Below are 21,123 nucleotides of genomic sequence, written 5' to 3'. Positions count from 1 at the left end.
AGTTCTAGGCATTACTCTTGTTAAGGACACCAATTAAACTTTCACTATTTATCTAACATGATATTTATCACGTGTGACTGCTGCAATTACCTCTTTGAAATGCTCCCTGTCTTCATTTTCAGTGACAATTCAGACTTCTGCCTTTTCCTCCTACCTCCCTGGATTCACACTGGGTATTTTTTTCCCGACCTTAAACGTTAGTAATCAACAGGTTCTTTCTTTTTTTTTTTAATTTTTTTTCAAGTATAGTTGATTTACAATGTTATGTTATTTTCAGGTGTACAGCAAAGTGAATCAGTTATACACATACATATATCCATTCTCTTTTAGATTCTTTTCCCATATAGGTCATTACAGAGTATTGAGTAGAGTTCCCTGTGTTATATAGTAGATCCTTATTAGTTATCTATTTTATATATAGAAGTGTGTATATGTCAATCCCAATTTTCCAATTTATCCCTACCCCACTTACACCCTGGTAACCATAAGATTGTTTTCTATATCTGTAACTCTATTTCTGCTTTGTAAATAAGTTCATTTACACTCCTTTTTTAGATTCCACATATAAGCAATATCATATGATATTTGTCTTTCACTGTCTGACTTACTTCACTCAGTATGACGATATCTAGGTCCATCCATATTGCTACAAATATACCTTTCTGTTTCTTTTCCCTTTCTATGTACCTCATCTTTCTAGTCTCAGGATTCAACCAATATATGTACGCTGATGTTTCCTATTCTAAAAACGTCTAGGTTTTATCTTGAGTAATAGTCTTGACCACCCTACCTATCATAGTAGATGGATGACCTACAGGCATCTGAAACTCAAAGGAAAAAATATACAGATGTACGTGGGAATGAATATGGCCACAAATAGTCAATACAGTACTGAAGAAGTGTGCAAAGAGGACAGAGTCTACCTGATATAATGATGTATTTTACTGTTCCAGCTATTAGGAGAGCATGGCATTGGTTAAAAGATAGAAAGGTAGGCTAGTGAAGCAGAAGTGAGTATGAAAACAGACTCACACATATATGGACATTTGATTGATGAAAAAGGTAATATTCAGATCATCACAGTAATTTGTTCTGAGTTCACTGAATACCTATGTGAAGAAAAAGAACTTGATCTCTCACTTGATCTCATCACATCATATATAAAACAATAACTCCATGTGCATTTTGAATTTGAATGAAAAAAGTAAAAACAAATAAGTAAAATCAAAATGAAATCTTACAGAGTAAATCAAAATAAGGGAACCTTTCTGATTTTAAAATTAACAAAGATTTTATAAAAGAGACACAGAGGAAAATAATCCTGAATTATAAAATGTTAAAATGTTAGAATTTGTAATTATCAAAAGGCAACATTAAGATTATGAAAATGCTAGCCTCATCCATCAGAGGACAGACAGCAGAAGCAAGAAGAACTATAATCCTGCAGCCTGTGGAAGAAAAACCCAATTCACAGAAAGATAGAAAACATGAAAAGGCAGAGGGCTATGTACAAGATGAAGGAACAAGATAAAACCCCAGGAAAACAACTAAATGAACTAGAGATAGGCAACCTTCCAGAAAAATAATTCAGAATAATGATAGTGAAGATGATCCAGGACCTCGGAAAAAGAATGGAGGCAAAGATCAATAAGGTGCAACAAATGTTTAACAAAGACCTAGAAGAATTAAAGAAGAAATGAACAGAGATGAACAATACAATAACTGAAATGAAAACTGCACCAGAAGGAATCAATAGCAGAATAACTGAGGTAGAATAATGGATAACTGACCTGGAAGACAGAATGGTGGAATTCACTGCTGTGCAAGAGAATAAAGAAAAAATAATGAAAAGAAATGAAGACAGCTGAAGAGACCTCTGGGACAACATTAAATGCAACAACATTCACATTATAAGGGTCCCAGAAGGAAAAGAGAGAAAGAAAAGACCAGAGAAAATATTTGGAGAGACTATAGTCAAAAACTTCCCTAACATGGGAAAGGAAATAGCCACCCAAGTACAGGAAGCTCAGCAAGTCCCATACAGGATAAACCCAATGAGAAACATGCTGAGACACATAGTAATCAAATTGACAAAAATTAAAGACAAAGAAAAGTTATTGAAAGCAGCAAGGGAAAAATGACAAATGGCATACAAGGGAACTCCAATAAAGTTAACAGCTGATGTCTCAGCAGAAACTCTACAAGCCAGAAGGGAGTGGTATGATATACTTAAAGTGATGAAAGGGAACAACCTACAACCAAGATTACTCTACCTGGCAAGGATCTCATTAAGATTCAAAGGAGAAATCAAAAGCTTTACAGACAAGCAAAAGCTAAGAGAATTCAGCACCACCAAACCAGCTCTACAATAAATGCTAAAGGAACTTCTCTAAGTGGGAAACACAAGAGAGGAAAAGGACCTACAAAAACGAATCCAAAACAATTAAGAAAATGGTCATAGGAACATAATATCGATAATTACCTTAAACATGAATAGATTAAATGCTCCAACTAAAAGACACAGGCTTGCTGAATGGATACAAAAACAAGATGTATATATATATGCTGTCTACAAGAGACCCACTTCAGACCTAGGGACACATACAGACTGAAAGTGAGGGGATGGAAAAAGATATTCCATGCAAATGGAAATCAAAAGAAAGCTGGAGTAGCAATACTCATATCAGATAAAATAGACTTTAAAATAAAGAATGTTACAAGAGACAAGGAAGGACACTACATAATGATCAAGGGATCAATCAGAGAAGAAGATATAACAATTATAAATATGTATGCACCCAACATAAGAGCACATGAATGCATAAGGCAACTGCTAACAGCTATAAAAGAGGAAATCAACAGTAACACAATAATAGTCGGGAACTTTAACACCTCACTTACACCAATGGACAGATCATCCAAAATGAAAATAAATAAGGAAACAGAAGCTTTAAGTGACACAATAGATCAGATAGATTTAACTGATATTTATAGGACATTCCATCCAAAAACACCAGATTACACTTTCTTCTCAAGTGTTCACAGAACATTTTCCCAGTTAGATCACATCTTGGGTCACAAATCAAGCCTCAGTAAATTTAAGAAAATTGAAATCATATCCAAAATATTTTCTGACCACAATGTTATGAGATTAGAAATGAATTACAGGGAAAAAAAAGTAAAAAGCACAAACATATGGAGGCTAAACAATACGTTACTAAATAATGAAGAGATCACTGAAGAAATCAAAGAGGAAATCGAAAAATACCTAGAGACAAATGACAATGAAAACACGAGGATCCAAAACCTATGGGATGCAGCAAAAACAATTCTAGGAAGGAAGTTTATAGCTATACAAGCCTACCTCAAGAAACAATAAAAATCTCAAATAAACAATCTAACCTTACACCCAAAGGAACTAGAGAAAGAAGAACAAACAAAACCCAAAGTTAGCAGAAGGAAAGAAATCATAAAGACCAGAGCAGAAATAAATGAAATAGAAACAAAGAAAACAATAGCAAACATCAATAAAACTAAAAGCTGGTTCTTTGAGAAGATAAACAAAATTGATAAATCATTAGCCCGACTCATTAAGAAAGAGAGGGAGAGGACTTAAATCAATAAAATTAGAAATGAGCAAGAAGTTACAACAGACACAGCAGAAATACAAAGCATCCTAAGAGACTACTACAAGCAACTCTATGACAATGAAATGGACAACCTGGAAAAAAGGGACAAATTCTTAGAAAGGTATAACCTTCTAAGACTGAACCAGGAAGAAATAGAAAATATGAACAGACCAATCACAAGTAATGAAATTGAAACTGTGATTAAAAATCTGCCAACAAAGAAAAGTCCAAGACCAGATGGCTTCACAGGTGAATTCTCTGAAACATTTAGTGAAGAGCTAACACTCATCTTTCTCAAACGCTTCCAAAAAATTGCAGAGGAAGGAACACTCCCAAACTCATTCTATGAGGCCAACATCACCCTGATACCAAAACCAGACAAAGATACTACAAAAAAAGAAAATTACAGACCAATATCACTGATGAATATACATGCAGAAATCCTCAACAAAATACTAGCAAACAGAATCCAACAACACTTTAAGAGGATCATACACCATGATCATGTGGGGTTTACCCCAGGGATGCAAGGAATCTTCAATATATGCAAATCAATCACTGTGATACACCATATTAACAAATTGAAGAAGAAAAATCATAAGATCATCTCAGTAGATGCAGAAAACTCTTTTGACAAAACTCAACACCCATTTATGATAAAAACTCTCCAGAAAGTGAGCATAAGGGGAACCTACCTCAACATAATAAAGACAATATATGACAAACCTACAGCAAACATCATTTTCAATCGTGAAAAACTGAAAGCATTTCCTCTAAGATCAGGAACCAGACAAGGATGTCCACTCTCACCACTATTATTCAACACAGTTTTGGAAGTCCTGGCCATGACAATCAGAGAAGAAAAATAAGTAAAAGGAATACAGATTGGAAAAGAAGAAGTAAAGCTGTCACTGTTTGCAGATGACATGATACTATACATAGAGAATTCTAAAAATGCCACCAGAAATCTCCTAGAGCTAATCAATGAATTTGGTAAAGTTGTAGGATATGAAATTAATGCACAGAAATCTCTTGCATTCCTGTACACTAATGATGAAAAATCTGAAAGAGAAATTAAGAAAATACTCCCTTTTACCATTGCAACAAAAAGAATAAAATATCTAAGAATAAATCTACCTAGGTAGACAAAAGACCTGTATGCAGAAAGTGATAAAACACTGTTGAAAGAAATTAAAGATGATACCAACAGACGGAGAGATATACCATGTTCTTGCATTGGAAGAATTAGTATTGTGAAAATGACTATACTACCCAAAACAATCTACAGATTCAATGCAATCTCTATCAAATTACCAATGGCATTTTTTACAGAACTAGAACAAATCATCTTAAAATTTGTATGGAGACACAAAAAAGCCCAAATAGCAAAAGCAGTCGTGATGGAAAAAAACAGAGCTGGAGGAATCAGACTCCCTGACTTCAGACTATACTATAAAGCTACAGTGTTCAAGACAATATGGTACTGGAATAAAAACAGAAACATAGATCAATGGAACAAGATAGAAAGCCCAGAGATAAACCCACACACCTATGGTCAACTAATCTATGACAAAGGAGGCAAGGATATACAATGGAGAAAAGACAGCCTCTTCAATAAGTGGTGCTGGGAAAACTGGATAGCTACATGTAAAAGAATGAAATTAGAACACTCCCTAACACCATACACAAAAATAAATTCAAAATGGATTTGAGACCTAAATGTGAGACCGGATGTTATAAAACTCTTAGAGGAAAACATAGGAAAAGCACTCTTTGACATTAATCACATCAAGATTTTTTTTGATCCCCCTCCTCGAGTAATGGAAATAAAAACAAAAATAAACAAATGGGACCTAATGAAACTTAAAAGGTTTTGCACAGCAAATGAAACCATAAACAAGATGAAAAGACAACTCTCAGAATGGGAGAAAATATTTACAAATGAATCAACGAACAAAGGATTAATCTCCAAAATATATAAACAGCTCATGCAGCTCAATATTAAAGAAACAAACAACCCAATCCAAAAATGGGCAGAAGAACTAAATAGACATTTCTCTAAAGAAGACATACAGATAGCCAAGAAACACATGAAAAGCTGCTCAACATCACTAATTATTAGAGAAATACAAATCAAAACCACAACGAGGTATCACCACACACCAGTTAGAATGGGCATCATCAGAAAATCTACAAACAACAAATGCTGGAGAGAGTGTAGAGAAAAGGGAAGCCTCTTGCACTGTTAGTGGGAATGTAAATTGATATAGCCAGTATGGAGAACAGTATGGAGGTTCTTTAAAGAACTAAAAATAGAATCGCCATATGATTCCCAATCCCACTATTGAGCATATACCCAGAGAAAACCATAAATGAAAAAGACACATGCACCTCAATGTTTATTGCAGCACTATTAACAATAGCCACGTCATGGAAGCAACCTAAATGCCCACTGACAGACGAATGGATAAAGAAGATGTGGTACATATATACAATGGAATATTACTCAGCCATAAAAAGGAGCAAAATTGAGTCATTTTTTGAGACGTGGATTGATGTAGAGACTGTCATACAGAGACAAATAAGTCAGAAAGAGGAAAACAAATATCATATATTAATGCATGTATGTGGAACCTAGGAAAAATGGTACAGATGAACCGGTTTGCAGGGCAGAAGTTGAGACACAGATGTAGAGAACAAACATTCTCTATGTTGAGGTATTGTGGTGAGAGGGAGGGAGGGGAGGAGGTGAAATTTAAACAGGGTGTCAAGAAAGGCCTTGCTGAAGAGGTGGTGCATAAATAAATAAATAACTAAAAGAAATGAGGAGGTGAACTGTGTACATATCTCGGGGAAACTACTTGAGGCAGAGGAGATAGAAATTCTGAAGATCCTGAGGCAGGTGCTTGACAGTCCTGTTCAACAAGCTATGGGGACCAGATTGACAAGTGGGAGTGAGCAAAGATAAGAGTGATATCAGGTCTCAGAGATACCTGGATGGCTAGGTCATGTGGAGCCTGTCAGGCCCTTGTAAGGACATCAAACATTGCAAGATCCTGATGAGAAGAATGACATGTTTTTAATATTTTAACAGGATTGTTCTGATGGCTCTGTGGAGAATAGACTGAAGGGCGGCAACCATGGGATCAGGAAGAAGAGTAAGGAGGCAATGATAAAAAATCAAAGGAAGAGATGATGGTGATTTGGAACAGAGTGGTAGCCATGGAGGTGGTTGGAAGTTGTCCCTTCATGGATGTTTTGTGAAGGTAGAGCTCTGATATTAGCGGATAGAAGGAACTTGTGACAGTTCTTAAGATTTGGAGCTGGAACATGTGGAAGAAAGGTGTCATTCATCTACCTGAGATGGGAAAAAAGAAGAGAAGTGCAAGGTCTTAAAAAGTAGTTAAGAGGAAGACCAGGAGTTCGGTTTTGAGCTATTCAGTTTGAGATAACTAAGTCAAAGTTGACTCTACAAACCTGGAGGTGATGGGAGAAATTGGGGCTAGAAATAAAATTTGGTACTCATCTGCCTCGAGCAATGTTTGAAGTTGGAAGACTATGAGATCCATCAGAGAATAAGTCTGGATAGAAAAATTAAAAACGAAGAAGAAGAAACCTAAGGACTGAGCCCTGAGGCACAATATGTAGAGATCAGGATGGTGAGGAAGAAATGGCACGAGGAAGAGTGCACAGAAAGACCAAAGCATGGTGGAAAAATTGTTGAAAAGAAAAGCCAAGTAAGAAAGTGTTTCAAGGAAGAGTGGGTGATGAACTAGGTCAAGTAATGTTAATTAAATGAGGACTTAGTGTTGTGGTGTTCACTGGAGACCTTGTTCATGACAAGTGGGTGGTTGGAATGACAGTCTGATTGGAGTGGGTTCAGGAAAATGGGAGAAAAGCCTTCAGAGGTAGGGATTACTGACATCTTTAAGGAGATTTTCCATAAAAAGGAGACAAATGGAAAAATAGCTGTTAAGAAGGCAAGAGCGGAATGTTAAGGAAAGAAACAAAAACGGAACACAATGGAAAAACTGTAGGGGTATAAGAAGAAATGCTTAGATATTTGGAGGTATAATAGTATTAAGGTATGTATGATGGAATTAAAATGTTGCTTGTGCAGCCTCATAAATTAGGATATAGGAACTCACTGAAGTTGTTGCTGGCATTTACAATTTCATATTTTAAAGGTATTAGAAAAAATAATCCTAAGAGAAACAAAGAATCAAGTCATGTTTGAGGTTTTGGAATAGAAACGCATTGACATTATATATCAACTCTAAGCTTAGTTGTTTAAATTTTTGAATAAGTATGTTTTTTATGATGTTTCAGAGCCACATTTGCAATTCTCATCTCTCTCCACACACCATGAATCTTTCCCACATGCAGAGCTTCCATTGACTTCAAAGAAAAGATTTCATGTGCAAGCAATAGGACTGGCTTAAGAATTGAACCTAAAGAAAATGCAGATACTGCAAATGTATTGGGAGAGGAGTACAACGTATATTCAGTGGGTATTTACAAATATATCAAAAGTCCATTCTGGAAATGTGTCCTTTCACAAACAAGTTGAAATGCTTATTGCAAATTTTACAAAAATGCATTCAGGCACTACTTATCTTAAGGCAAACTAATTAAGGCAAACTAAAATTCGAAAAGAGCTATTAGGAGTTCTATCATTCTTATCATTAGACTCACAACAATATATATCACAAAGGTGGAATTATCTCAAAAAGCATTTTCTTTTCATCATTCACTATATAGCTTACTCTGTAATCTAAATCTATATAAATTATAGGTGATTTATGTAAAAGACATATACTACTAAGAAGAACAAGTAATTTTTTTTAAAAAAAGCTAGTTTTCTTTTATCAACAAATTAACTCTCATATTTTAAAGATACAATTAAAATTGTTCATGTTCTCCATAATTTATTCCCATCTCTCCTTTTTTACTTCTCTCTGTCTCTGCCTCTGTCTCTCTCTTACCTTAGCTCTGTTGGCTTGACTGCCAAGGTAATTTAAAAAAATTAAACTGTAGTACCATGGTTCCATACCAAAAATATATTGCTGCACATTCAACTGCAATATTCCTCCTGAGGCCAAAACATTATTTTCACAAAGAATAATGCTATGCAAAATAACGGGAAACATACTGTGAATAATGTTTTACTTATGAAACACTTGGTGCTGTTACCAAAACATTGGCTTTGTGTATGCAAATGTAAATAGCCATAGAGGAATGACAACATAACAGTTTGTGGATATATTAAATATATTTCAGTTGTGAGTACGTCAATTGTTAGTTAATTTTCCTTAAGAAAAAATTGCATGGTTATACTTTTAGCAATATTAGAAAAGCTTATGCATTATAATTTTACCCAGAGTCAAAAATATTAAAAGATGAATATTAGTACACATATAATTTCTGGTGTTTCTATTAACTAGCATAAAGTCATTTATCTGAAAGCAAATTTCTTAAAATTTGCTTATAATATATAATGAGGACATAGGAGAATTATTCTGTACAGATATGGAAAGCAGTCTGCAATACATTACTTATTTGCACAAATTTTATTTGTTTTTATAAATTTCACAAATGTTCATTCAGTTTTTGTTTTTTATTTCCAGTTTTACTGATATATAATGAACATACAGCACTGTATAAGTTTAACATGTTCAAATAATGATTTGACTTACATACATCATGCAATGATTACCACCATAAGTTTAGTGAACATCATCATCTCATACAGACACAAAATAAAAGAAAAAGAAAAAATAATTTTTCCTGTGATGAGATCTCTTAGGATTTAGATTCTTAACAACATTCATATATAACATACAACAGTATTAATTACACTAATCATGTTGTACATTATATACCTAGTACTCATTTATCTTACAACTGGATTTTTTTGACTTTAGACTACCTTTGTCCCATTCCCTCTCCCTCCACCCCCTGACTCTGGCAGCCACATATCTGATCTCTTTTTCTATGAGTCCATTAGGTAGTTTGTTCATTTTTTGAAATAAAATTGACCTACAATATTACGTTAGTTCCTCGCACACACATAGTGATCTGATATTTGTATACATTACAAAATGATCACTATGGTAAATCTTGTTACCATCTGTTACCATACAAAGATATTACATTATTATTGACTGTATTTCCCACACAGCATTTCATTCTCAGTGATTCATTAATTCTGAAACTGGAAGTTTCCCTCATCTATTTCTCTCACCCTCCCACAACCCTTTCCTCTGGCAACCACCTGTTTGTTCTCTGTATCTATGACTATTTTTCTGTTTTGTAATGTTTATTCATTTGTTTTGTTTTTTAGGTTCCACATATAATTGAAATCATACAATATTTGTCTTTCTCTGTTTGACTTATTTTACTTAATATAATATGTTCTAGGTCCATCCATATTGTTGTCAGTAGCAAGATTTCATTTTTTTTTATGGCTAATATTCCATTGTATGTATATATATAGCACCTCTTCTTTATCCATTCATCTAGTGATAGGTACCTAGGATGCTTCCATACCTTGTCCATTGTGAATACTCCAATGAACATTGGGGCACATATGTCTTTTCGAATTAGTGTTTTTGTTTTCTTTGAAATAATGCTCAGAAGTGGAATTGTTGGATTGTAGTTCTATTTTTAAAATTTTCAGGAACTTTCACACTGTTTTCCATAGTGGCTGCACCAATTTACATTCCCACCAACAGTGCACAAATGTTCCCTTTTCTCCACACCCTCACCAACACCTGTTATTTGTCATTGTTTTGATAATATCCCTTCTGACAGGTGTGAGGTGATAGCTCATTGTGGTTTGATTTGCATTTCTCCAGTGGTTTGTGATATTGAGCACTTTTTCATGTATCTGTTGGCCATCTATATGTCTTTCTTTGGAAAAATGTTTATTCAAGTCCTCTGCCCATTTTAAAATCAGGTTGGAGCAAAGTTTCATGTGCTTATCTGCCATCTGTACAACTACTTTGATGAAGTGTCTGTTAGGATTCTTGGCCCATTTTTTAATCATGTTGTTTGTTTTCTTATTGTTGAACTTCAAGAATTATTTTATGCTTTGGACAATTGTCCTTTATCAAATGTATCTTTTGCAAATATTTCTCCCAGTCTGTGGATTTTCTTTTCATTCTCTTGCCAGTCTTTTGCTGACCAAAACTTTAATGATTCCAGCTCATAAATTCTTTCATGGATTTTGCCTTCGGTGTTGAATTTAAAAATTATCATCATTCCCAAGGTCATCTAGGTTTTCTCCTGTTGTTTTGTAGGAGTTTTATAGCTGTACATTTTACATTTAGGTGTGGGATCCATTTTAAATTATTTTATGTGAAAAGTGTAAAGTCTGTGTCTAGATTTGTTTTTCTGCATGTGGATGTCCAGTTGCTCTAGGACAATTTTTTTTTTCAATACAGTTTTTGCTCCATTGTATTGCTTTTAGTCCCTTGTCAAAAACCAATTCACCATATTTATATGGGTCTACTTCTGGCCTCTCTATTCTGTTCCATCTGTCTGCTTATACTTTTGCCAGTACCACATTGTATTGATTACTGTAGCTCGATAAGTCTTGAAATCAAGTAGTATCAGTCCTCCAATTCGTTCTCCTTCAATATTGTTTTGGTTCTTCTGGATCTTTCGCTCCTCTATATAAACATTAGAATCAGTTTGTTAATATCCACAAAATAGCTTTCTGGACTTTTGCCTGAGATTGCATTGAATATATTGATCAATTGGGAAGAACTGACATCTTAAAATGTTGAGCCTTGCCATCCCTGAACATGGAATATATATTTGTTCAGTTCTTTGATTTCCATCATCAGAGTTTTGTAGTTTTCTTCATGTAGTTCTTGTGCATATTTTGTTAGAATTTTACCTAAATATTTCATTTTTTTAGATGCTAATGTAAATAGTATTTTGGTTTTATTTCTAATTCTACTTCCTCATTTCTAGTTCATAGGAAAGTGATTAAAATTTTATATATTAACCTTTATAGGAGTTTTCTGAGGTTTCTTTTGGATTTTCTAGTGATGAATATGGCATCTGGGAAAAAAGACAATTTTATTTCTCCCTTCCCATTTTCTATACTTTTTATTGCATTTGTTAGTACTTTAGTACAATGTTACATTTATTAGTACTTCCAGTATGACCTTGAATAGGAGGGTGAGAGGAGACATTCTTGTCTTGTTCCTGATCTTAGTGAGAAAGCTGAGAGTTTCTCACTTTTAAGTATGATGTTAGCTGTAGGTTTTATATTCTTTATCAAGTTGATGAAGTTCTCCTCTATTCCTAGTTTAATAACAGTTTTTAATCAAGAACAGTTGTTGGATTTTGTCAAAAGCTTCTGCTTCTATTGATTTAATCATGTGATTTTTCTTTCTTAGGGTTTTGATGTGATAGATTACATTAATTGATTTTCTAACATTGAACCAAGTTGCATACCTGGGGTAAATCCCACTTAGTTGTTGTATGTAATTCTTTTCATATATTGTTGGATTAGATTTGCTAATATTTTGTTGAAGATTTTTGCATCTAAGTTTATAAGACACATTGGTCTATAGCTTTCTTTTCTTTTGTTGTCTTTGATTTTGGTATAGGGTTATGCTTGCCAAATAGAATGAGTTTTAAAGTGTTCCCTTTATTTTGGTCTTCTGAAAGAGATTGGAGACTGTGTAATTTCTTCCATAAACACTTGGTAGAATTTACCAGTGAACCTATGAGGACCTGACCTTTGTATTTCAGAAAGTTATTTCTGGTCAATTAAATTTCTTTCAGAGACACAGTCCTATTCAAATTTTCTATTTCTTTTTGTGTGAGTTTTGGCAAATTGTATCTTTTACGGAATTGGTTCATTTGACCTAGTTTATGAAATCTGTGGGCATAGAGTTGTTCACAATCAATATTCCTTTATTATCCTTTAATGCCCATGGGATCTGTAGTGATGTTCCCTTTTTTACACTTGATATTAGAAATTTGTGTGTTCTCTCATTTGTTTGTTTTAGTAATTCTGGCTAGAGGCTTATTGATCTTATTAATCTTTTCAAAGATCAGCTTTTGGTTTCATTTATTTCTTTCTTTTGATTTCCTGTGTTAAATTTCATAGATTTCTGCTCTAATTTTTATTATTTCTTTTCCTCTGTTAATTTTTGATTTAATTTGTTTTTAGAAACTTAGATGCTTGGTTTCAGATATTTCTTCATTTCTCATATATGCATTCAATGGTATAATTTTCCTTCTCAGCAGTGCTTTTTTTACATTCCATAAATTTTAATAAGTTTTGTGTTCATTTTCATTTAGTTCTTAATATTTAAAATTTCTTTTGAGATTTATTCTTTGGCTCATGTGTTATTTAGAAGTATGTTGTTTAATCTCCATGTATTTTGGAATTTTCAATTGATCTTTCTGTTGTTGATTTTAAGATTAATTCCATTGTAGTCTGAGGACAATGTATAATATCTTTTCTTTTAAACTTGTTAAAGTGTGTTTTATGGTCCAGAATACAGTCTCTCTTGGTGAATGTTCCATGTGAGTTTGAGAAGAATGTGTATTCTGTTGTTGTTGCATGAAGTAGACTATTGATGTCAATTATTGTATATCCAGTTGATTGATAATGTTTTTTAGTTCAACTACATTCTTACTGATTTTCTGCCTGCTGGATCTAACCATTTCTGATAGAGAGCTGTTGAAGTCTCCAAATATGATAGTGGATTCATTACTATTTTTTGCAATTCTTTTACTTTTTAACTCACTGTATCTGACCCTCTTTTGTTAGGCACATACACATAAAGAATTGTTCTGTCTCTTGCAGAAATTATCCCTTTATCATTATGTAATTGTAATGCCCTTATTTATCACATAACTTTCCTTGCTTTGAAATCTGTTCTGTCTGAAATTAATATACATACTCCTGCTGCCTTTTGATTAGTTTTAGAAGTAAATTTTTCTTGATCCATTTAATTTTAATCTATATGAATCTTTTATTTAAAGTGGGTTTCTTATAAGCAATATATAGTTGGTTATTGATTTTTATCCACTCTGACAATTTCTGTCTTTTAAATGGTACTTTAGACAATTAATATTCAAAGTGACTATTGATATCATTGTATTGATATTACCATATTCATTACTGTTTTCTATTTGTTTCCTTTTTTCCTTTGTTCCTATTATTTTTTCCACTCTTTTTCTTCTTTTTTGTGATTTTAATTGAGCATTTTATATGATTCCATTTTCTCTCCTTTCTTAGTATATTGGTTATGTTTTTTTATTTTTATTTACTTTTTTTGGGGTTTCCCTAGGGTTTGATATATATATAGATTATCTAAGTCCACTTTCAAATAATATTACTTTACAGATAGTGTTAAGTACCTTATAGTAATCAAAAAAAATGTCTAACTTCTCTCTCCTGCCCTTTGTATTACTGCTGTCATTTATTTCACTCATGTATAGTATAAGCATGTAAAATCATCGATAGATGATAGATAGATAGATAGGTAATAGATGATTTATAAAGCATACATAATTAAATATATTGTATTATTTGAACAGTCTGACATGTTAGATCAATTAAGAGTTAGAAAATTTACAGCTTTTATTTTACTTACACTTATTCCTTCCTCAATTTCTTCTTACTTCACATAAATCTGAGTTTCTGAAATATATTATTATTATTGTCTCTAAAGAATTTTTTAAAACATTTCTTGCAAAACAGGTCTACTGCCAACAAATTTCTTCAATTTTTGTTGGCCTTAGAAAATCTTTATTTCTCATTAACTCTTAAAAGGTAATCTCCCAGGATGTAGAGTTCTAAGCTCTTTTGTTTGTTTGTTTTCTCTCACCTCTTCAGATATTTCACTCTGCTCTCTTTAGCTAGCATGGTTTTTGAGAAAGTGGTTTTAATTCATATCTGTGTTCTTTAGATTTTCCTTTACCTTTTTAGTTTGAAAATGATGTGCTAACATGGGGGTTCTTTTCTTTCCTTGTTATTTTTGTGTGTTTGTTTGTCTGTCTTAATTTTGTATGCTTTATTTATTTATTTATTTTTTGCATTTGTCCTTCTTATTGTCTCTGAGACTCCTGGATCTGTGGTTTGTTGTCTGACATTAATTCAGAGAAATTCTCAGTCATTATAGTTTAAAGTATTCCTTATGTTCCCATTTCTCTTCTGTTTCTGATATTCCCACTATATATATATATAAATATATATATATATACATATATATATATATATTTATATATATATATGTTACACCTTTTGAATTTGTCCCAGAGTCCTTGGATATTCCAGGATTTTGTTTTGTTTTTGTTCTCTTTGATTTTTCAAATCTCAAGAATTATATTGATATATCCTCTAAATCTGAGGTTCCTTCCTCAGTCATGTCAAGACTACTAACAAGTCCATTAAAGGGATTCTTCATTTGTGTAATGACATTTTTTTTTTCTTTCCGGTATGCGGGTCTCTCACTGTTGTGGTCTCTCCAGTTGCAGAGCACAGGCTCCAGATGCACAGGCCCAGCAGCCATGGCTCACGGGCCTAGCCGCTATGCAACACGTTAGATCTTCCTGGACCGGGGCACAAACTCACGTCCCCTGCATTGGCAGGTAGACCCTCAACCACTGCACCAACAGGGAAGCCCTTGTGTTATGACATTTTTTATCTCAAGCATTTCTTTTTTACTTTTCTTAGGGTTACCCTCTTTGCTTATATTGCTCATCTGTTCTTGAATGCTGTCTCTGTTCACCATTACAGCCCTTAGCATATTAATCATATTTGTTTTAAATTCTCCATTTGCTAATTCCAACATCCTTAACATGTCTGGTACTAATGCTTGCTCTACCTCTCAAAATAGTGGGGTTTTCTGGGTTTTTTTTTTTTTTTTTTTGCCTATTTTGTTGATCCTTGTAATTTTTTTGAAAGGTGGATATGGTGTATAGGTAAAATAATCTTCTGTAATTAGTAGTGTTGGGGTAAAGTTTTTGGGAAAGGGAAGCATTCTATGGTTCTATGATTAGATTTTAGTCTTTTAATGAGCTGATGCCTCTGAACTATGAACTTCACAAGAGTTTCTTCATTTTGTTTTTTGTCTTTTTTTCTCCCTTTAGTTGGAACAGGATGGCTCCATCTAACAAGAGTTTGTATTTTTCTTCCCCCCGGTCAGTAAGCCTATGACAATATCCCAACTGTTTAAATCTGTTTAACTAATTTCCCCTGAGGGCAGGCCTTGTTAAAAAGAATCCTATGCTTTATTTCAAAATGGTTATTTACCTCTTCTTATAGAAACAATAAGGGATTTTTCTCCAATATTTACTATGCTAATCTTGTTGAGGTCCTAGATGTAAATATCACAATATTGTGAAAACCCTATTATGACTGGTTCCTCCAGCAGTTTTTAAAACTGAGCTGCCCATGCCAAACATTTAGCTTTTCTTTTTTTTTAATTATAGTTCAGATTTCCTTGCTCTAACATTGATTCCCAAGGCAGTTTCTGCTCCTAAATATCTTTTCAGTTTAGCAGCGATAACTTGCATTTTCTTATCTTTCTCCCTACTCTTGAGGGCAGAAGTTTGCCCTGTTTCCTCCCTTCTCTTATACATCCAAGTAGAGCTGGTATTTTTTTCAGTCTGTTCAGCTTTTACTTGTTATTAGAATGGAGTAGTGCCTTCCAAGCTCCTTACATGTGGAACCAGAAACTCCATTGGATACTTTTGAAGAGAGAAGAGACATAGTCTCTTATTATGTTCCAAAAAATCATCTTACTACTCTTTGGAGAATATACAGTTGGCTACAAAGAACAAAGGCACAGAGACAAGTAAGAAAATCACTGCCTCACCAAGGGAAAGTTAATGTGGCTTAGACAAAAATGGAACAATAGAGGTGATAAGAACTGTTTGCATTTTGTATCTGTTTTTAAAGTGGAATTGATGGGGTTTGCAGATGACGTGGCCTGCAAGGGATAAAAAAACAATAATGGTCATATAGTTTTTGGCCTTCATGACTGAGCTAATGGAGATGCCATTTGCTGAGATGGAGAAAGGAGTGGGAAGAGGAGATCATAATGTTTCAGACATGTTAAATTTGAGATTCTTTTAAAATATCCAAGTAGAAATATGTTAAACACCTAGTTGGATATATTAGGTCAAAGCTCAGGGGACAGGTAGGGAAAATATGAAAATTACCAAATGAAAGTGGGGAAGGCATAGCTGGAGGTAAAATAAATTCCAAGTAAATATAATGTTCTAAAAGAAGAGTTTTGAGAAAGAAGATATGATCAATTTCATCAATTGCATCTGCAGACTGGAGTAAGATGAATATTGAGACTAAAATATTGGATTTGGCAAGACGGAGGTGGTTGTTGGCAACAATGACAAGAGTGGTTTCAGTGGCTGAGAAGAGAGTGAGAGGTAAAAATTGTGAGCATTTCAGCTGAAGCGATACATTAATCCATATCAATATCCATATTGTAAGAGTGAGCTACCATTTCCTTTCTCCCCACAGGAATTTTTTGCTTTGTGATATTAAAAACATGTCATTGTCTAGAGATAATTATTCCCTTGTTTTCACATTACTTTCTACACTTTCTTGGGTCATGTTGTTTATGCTCCAATGGCTAGTGTTCAACAAAATAGATCTATAGTATTTTGACTCATATATTTCTCCTTTTCTTTTATCTTATCCCTTCTCACCTGCTTTTGTCTCCCTAACTTCCTCTTCATTTCATTCCTCTTCCTCTCTTTTTTTATCTCTAGGATAAAGATGTGTTAAGGACAGTTGTATTTAACAGGATCCACAATTATACTCAGGAAAATATTTTTTCCTCAGAACTATAACTTCATTATTTACTTAAACCATCATTTTATATTCCTTTAAAATGTTTTCCTTCCAGGGCAGCTCTTAATCACCCATTCTGAATTGACTTCTACTAGACCACTTCCAAACTTCCTTGTCAATGCATGAATTTGCTTGAATAAACATTGAAATAGACATTGGAAGTCTAGGACTGAAACTGTAATCTATTGAACACACTTGATCTCAACATTTTATTATCCTTTTGATGTTCATGGAATCAATAGTGATGGCCCTGTCCTTATTTCACACTTTTTTTTCTAGTTTCCTAAGATAGAAACTTGTTTCTATTTACATCATTTTATCTTTTCTATTATAGGCAGTTAATGCTATAAATTTCTCTCTAAACACTGCTTTTGTTGCTTTGCACAAATTTTAATGTTTTGTTTTCATTTTCTTCAAAATAACTTTTAGGTTTTCTTGATAATTGTTTGATCCATGAGTTATTCATAAGTGTGTTGTTTGACTTTCATATATTTGGCAGATTTTCCAGCTATTTTTGCTTTATTGATTCATCGTTTTATTACATTGTCATCTGAGAACATACTTTAAATTACTTGTATTCTTTTAAATTTGTTCAAGTGTGTTTTACATGCAAAAGGTAGTTTATCTTGGTGACTGTACCATGTGATCTTGAAAAGAATATATATCCTATTATTGCCAGGTAAAGTATTTTATAAAGATCAATTAGATCAAGTTAATAGCACTGTCAAGTCAACTATGTCCTACTGATATACTGCTTACTTGATCTATTAATGACTGAAAGAAAGTGTTGAAGTCTCAAACTATAATAGTGGATTTGTCCTTTCTTTCAGTTTTAGCAATTTTTTCATCACATATTTTGACACTCACTAGTTAGGTGCACACACATTTAAGATTGTTATATCTTCTTGAGGATTGACTCTTTTATCATTATGAAAAGCATTTACTTATTCCTTAAATTTTTTTCTACCTTATCTGAAATTAATAGAGCTACTCCTGTTTTTTTGACATACTGTTAGTATGATCTTTACCCAATGCTTCACTTTTAACTGATTAGTCTTTATATTTAAGACAATATATTATTGTCCTGTTTTTAAAAATCTTTATTCTTTTTTTTTTTTTTTTTTCTGTATGCGGGCCTCTCACTGTTGTGGCCTCTCCTGTTGTGGAGCACAGAATCTGGATGTGCAGGCCTAGTGGCCATGGCTCATGGGCCCAGCCACTCCGTGGCATGTGGGATCTTCTTGGACCGGGGCACAAACCTATCTCCCCTGCATTGGCAGGCGGACTTTCAACCACTGCACCACCAGGGAAGCCCCAAAAATCTTTATTCTTTTTGTAAATCTTTTTAATCTACTTTCATCTCTTAATATGTTGGAATTAGAATATTCAGATAATTCACACTTAAATTGATTATCATTATATTTAGCTTAGTATCTGCCATGTTTGTAACTGTTTCCTCTTCATTGTATTGCTTTTTTTGTTTCCTTTGTCTTACTTATTTTCTGCTTCTCTCTTTTTAATGGAGCATTTTAAATGACTTCTTTTTATCTCCTCTCTTAGTATAGCGAAAAAATATTTAGTGTTTTCCTTAGAGTTTCAATATATATTTTTAAGTACCGTAAATCCGTCTTCAGATAATACTATACCTCTTTATGTGTTGGGCAGGAAACTTATAACAGAGTATTCTAACTTACTCCCTTCCATCCTTTATGACATTGCTGTAATTTATTTCACTTATCCATATACTATCTTTTAGATCAATTAAAAGAAAAAAAATAAAATTTTGTTTTACCTTCATCTATTTATTCTTCAACAGTCTTCCTTTCTCTATGTAGTTCTGAGTTTGGGCCTACTTTATTTTTCTTCTCCTTGAAGAACTTTTCACATTTCTTGCAAGGCAGGTCTGCTGCCAATGTAGTCCCTATTTTTGTGTGAGAGAGTCTGTATTTCTTCTTTAGTTTCAATGGATGTTTTCACTTGGTATAGAAATCTATGTTGTTTTTCTTTTTCAACACATCAGCTATTCCAATCCACTCTATTCTTGCTCCCATATTTATTGATAAGATCTCTACTGTAATTTATATACTTGTTCCTCTATATAAAAGATTCCCTTCTCACCCCAGATTTTTTCAAGATTATCCCTTTGTCTTTGGTTTTCTGAAGATTGTTATATATGCTAACTAAGGTTGTTTTTGGTATTTATCCTGATTGGCATACTCCTAGTTTCCTGAATCTGTGGTTTTGTGTCTGTGATTAATTTTAGAAAGTTCTTGTGCACATGTTATATTTTTTTGAATTATCACACAATTGTTGGTTGTCCTGTTCTGTTTCTTCTTTTATCCATTGTTTTTCATGTTAACCTGTCTAGGAGCTGTGTTGTATTTAGTGTTTTCTGTAGCTACAGATACCAGACTTTAATTTCCTTTAATGTCCTTGTTTCTATGTCCTTTGAGTTTGGCTTTGCTAGAATATGACAAAAATATAAATGAATTTCTTGTCTTAAAACAAAGAGATGAAACTTGCAGGTGCCAGAAATGGGGAGGAACTTCAAACCTAGAAGAGTGAGTGAGTCGATGCAAAAATAACTCATGGGAGCTCTGTGGGCAGACATATCTATATCTGGACTTTTAATGCCTAGACAAGTCCAGAAGTAGAAACCCTGGAGGTATAGTAGTAAGAAACTGAGCTCTTCCTTCTGTCATCTCTGTCTTGTATTCACCCTTTTTATATCAAAGTCCTGTTGGGATGTTTGTAAGGTGTGTGTAGATCATTAGACTGCAGGCTCCGTGAGTTTCTCTCTCTCATGCTAGTTCACACTCAGTCTCCACCAATTTGTCAATTTGTCAAAATTAAATGTTCTTATCAGTTTATGACTACAGTGGCTTCGGCTCTAGGTACATAGAGCTCAGTTGTGACTCTGGATTCACATGTCACTCTAAATTTGGGAATGGCAATTTGACCCACAACCTCAGTTTTCTGATGGGTCTGAGAAAATTCACTGTTTTGGTTAGTTCATTTGGTAAAGATGGTAGTTATGACTTCAAAGCTCTTTACATGTCAGAGCTGAAACTGGAAGCTCACATTTAATATTTTGAATTTTGTAACATCAAAATAAAAGTTATCTTGGGAAATTAAACTTTTGAATATGTTATATTCAAAATTATTAGCATTGATTTCACTACCTGTGAATCTTCACTATTTCCAAGTAATGCTATGAAGAATTTGCACAAGTTAAATAAATGTGACCATATCATAACATTTTAAAATTGGCATTTTTCAACTCTAACTCATATAACTTAGTGGGCCATATTCTAACTGTATCAGCATCAATAAACTCAATATTGTACTCTTCCAAATTGCAGAAAAGTTCAGGTATAAGACATTAAGTAGAAAATGATGTCAAACTAAAAGTAAGTGATGATATACTGTTGTCCAATTCCAGCTCTCACAGAGCTGGAATTTCCTGTCTATTTCTGTGGTTTATATAATTTCTTTAACTGCAGATTCTGGTTTCTACCTGAAGTCTATTCCTGTGTTTATTTATGATATCCATTCATTGGATTTATAAATGTATAGCTGTTGCATAACTCGTTAGGTATGTGCACATAAAATAAATGAAAACAAATGCTTTCATTAACACAG

This window comes from Phocoena sinus, chromosome 17 (genome assembly GCF_008692025.1).
Source record: "Phocoena sinus isolate mPhoSin1 chromosome 17, mPhoSin1.pri, whole genome shotgun sequence".
Classification (NCBI taxonomy): Eukaryota; Metazoa; Chordata; class Mammalia; order Artiodactyla; family Phocoenidae; genus Phocoena; species Phocoena sinus.
The sequence above is the reverse complement of the archived record's forward strand: the minus strand, read 5'-3'. Positions refer to the sequence as shown.